We start from the raw sequence: 3,153 nt of genomic DNA on the forward strand, positions 1-3,153 counted from the left end.
TATGATTAAGTTAATGCAGATAGTCCTTGGGTTACGTCGGACTCGACATATGTCGTTTCGTGGTTAACGTTGCCATCTCCCATTTATTTATATATAAAAAAGTTCCGTCATTTCGATGTATGTACATATGTGCTTTATGTTTTTTATTATTTATTTACCACAAGTAAAGGTCAGGAATTGTTATCTTTCTTTTAATTTTTTTTACTGTTTCACTTCATTACTGCTGTGTATGTGCTCCACGTGAGTGATGTAGGTGCTTATGTAGGTGGGTTCTGACTTATGGGGAAAATCACATTACGTTGCACCATAGGAATGGATTTCAGACGTAATCCAAGGACCTACTGTAGAGGGAGATGGATTAAAATATACATTTAATCAAAAGGGAGGAAGAGAAGAGAGAATATATGTGAAACATGTATCAAATAAAAAACATAGTTACATGTAAAATATAAATTAAAATGTATTATGATTACATTAGATGTCAAGAGATAAAATTCTCCAGAAATACAATAATTGCTGCTCTACATAAGATGAGCAATATCCAGCATTACATTGTTAATAATGGACACCTCAGAGATATAAGGAAAAAGAAAAGTTTAAAGTGATGGAAAAAATATACAATTTAAACTCTAACCGCAAGAAAGCTGCACTTTACTACCTATTCTATACTAGTATCTATATCTCTATCTGTATATTTATACCTATACTAGAGGCCTGGTGCACAAAATTCGTGCATGGGGATGGAGGGTGTGTCCCTCAGCCCAGCCTGCACCCTCTTCAATCTGGGACCCTTCGAGGGATGTCCGACTGTCCTCTCACAATCCAGGACTGCTGACTCCCAACCACTCGCCTGCCTGCCTGCTTGATTGCCCCTAACCACTTCTGCCTGCCAGCTTGATCACCCCCTAATCATTCCCCTGCCAGCCTGATCGACGCCTAACTGCTCCCCTGCCGGCCTAATTGCCCCTAACTGCCCTCCCCTGCCGGCCAGTTCACCCCCAACTGCCCTCCCCTGCAGGCCTGGTCGCCTCTAACTGCCCTCCCACATGGGGGTGGCTATCTTTGACCACATGGGGGCAGCCATCTTGTGTGTTGGAATGATGGTCAATTTGCATATTACCTCTTTATTATACAGGATGTCTGTTCATATATTTGTATGTGTACCTATATCCATAGCGATAGATATAAAGTACCTATACTAATATTAGAAGTAGATGAGTAGTTAAGGTAAAGCCCATTTCTAGAAATATCTCCTAATTATAAATGCAGTGGTGTGCTTTTATATGTATTTTTAAAATGTTTGGCTCTCTTTTTAAAAAAGCCTTATTTTGTAGCATATGCCATGTTTCATAGTGTAATTTTTCTTATCATGGCTGATTGCAATCTACCAACATGTCACTGAATGTCAGGTGGGAAGAGATCCTCACAATCAACTTGAAGCCATCAAAAGCCAGCAAAAGCCAGCATCAAAGAATAAGGTAAAAAAAAATTTCACCAGAAGAAAATCATGAGACTAAATCAGAATGTCATCAATAACATAGTATAAAAAATACATAAGCAAAAACTGACACATCTCAAAGGAGAAAAAGACAAATCCATAACTATAATTGTGCAATATATTTTGCATAAGATTTTGCATATGTCTTATGAGGTGATGAACAAGGAACAATTACTAATTGGGAATATAACATTACTAACAATCCATGTAGCAAACTTGACCTAGTTTACATATTAACCACACTGTACATGACAACAGAATGCATATTCTATTAAAGTTATATGGAGATGTTGACTATTCAGTAATTTTAGTAGATATATTTCCCTGTGCTCCTGACTGCAACAAGAGGATTTAATGATTGCCACTTAAAGAACTTAATCTTGACACACATCTCTAAGGCCTGTTTTATATCTCTGTTCCTCAGGCTGTAGATGAAGGGGTTCAGCATGGGGGTAACTACCGTATACATGACCGAAGCAATTATGTCTTTGGAACCCCATGATGAGGAGAAAAAGTGAACACCTGCAGCTGTCCCGTAGTATAAAAACACCACAGAGAGATGGGAGCCACAGGTAGAAAAGGCTTTAGAGAGTCTCTTAGTGGAGGGCACCCTCAGGATGAGGGTCCCTATATGGATATAGGAGCCCAAAATTACACCAAAAGGCAGGAAGAAAATCATTCCTCCCTCGGTGAATATGACCAGCTCATTGAGAGAGATGTCCGAACAGCTCAGCTTCAGGAGTGCAGAGAGGTCACAGAAGTAGTGGGTGATGGCATTGTCAGCACAGAAAGACAGTTGGACCAAGAGGAGGGTGTGAAAAAGGGCAATGCTACAGGAGAGAATCCAGGAGCCAGCCACCAGCAGCACACACAGCCCCTCCCTCATGATGGTGGTGTAGTGTAGAGGCTGACAGATGGCTATATACCTGTCATATGCCATCACTGCCAGAAGAAAATTGTAAAGAGTACCAAAAAGCATGAAAAAATACAACTGAGAAATGCATCCCACATAGGAGATAGATTGTTGCCGAGTCTGCATGTTCATGAGCATCTTAGGGACAGTGACAGAGGAAAGAGAAATGTCAGAGAAGGCCAAGTGGCTGAGGAGAAGTACATGGGCGTGTGCAGGCTGGAGTCCAGCCTGATGAGCAGGATGATGAGCAGGTTGCCCAGTACAGTGGTCAGGTACATGCCCAGGAACAGGGTGAAGAACATGCCCTGCTGCCCTGGTGGGATGGGGAGCCCCAGGAGGAGGATCTGGGACACGCTGCTCTGGTTCTCAGGCCTCATGCTCCTCTGTCTGCTGGGGATGAAGAAGGGTTGGGAATCTCAGGAACCTAGAAACGATGAACAGGACATCTCATCTCATACTGTCATTATTGGGAAAACCATTCATTTTTAAATACTTAAATATTAATTTCTCACACCTGTGGATGTATGCCTCTTCCCTCTCTCCCAGTATGGCTCCAGGAAAACATTGAGCCCCCAAAGTACAAGACTTCATCACACAGAAATAAGAGGAGTTTGCTGTTTACTCAAATATTACCTTTAACATCATGTCTGTGTCAGAACTTCTACTAAGGAATGAAATGCAGCAGTGAACATGAAAAGCAAGGTGCCCACTTCTATGAGTTTATATCTTGATGAGCATGGAG

The 3,153-nt window shown here is 41.5% G+C and overlaps 1 pseudogene across 1 annotated transcript; it reads right to left on the bottom strand.

Moving 5' to 3' along the window:
- Positions 1 to 1,849: 1,849 nt before the first annotated feature.
- On the bottom strand, positions 1,850 to 2,788 carry LOC308248367 (olfactory receptor 1J4-like; annotated as a pseudogene). Its single transcript has one exon. The product of its transcript is annotated as an olfactory receptor 1J4-like (transcript).
- Between the last annotated feature and the right edge of the window lie 365 nt (positions 2,789 to 3,153).

The sequence above is a fragment of the Plecotus auritus genome (genome assembly GCF_963455305.1).
Source record: "Plecotus auritus genome assembly, chromosome: 5".
NCBI classification, from domain to species: Eukaryota; Metazoa; Chordata; class Mammalia; order Chiroptera; family Vespertilionidae; genus Plecotus; species Plecotus auritus.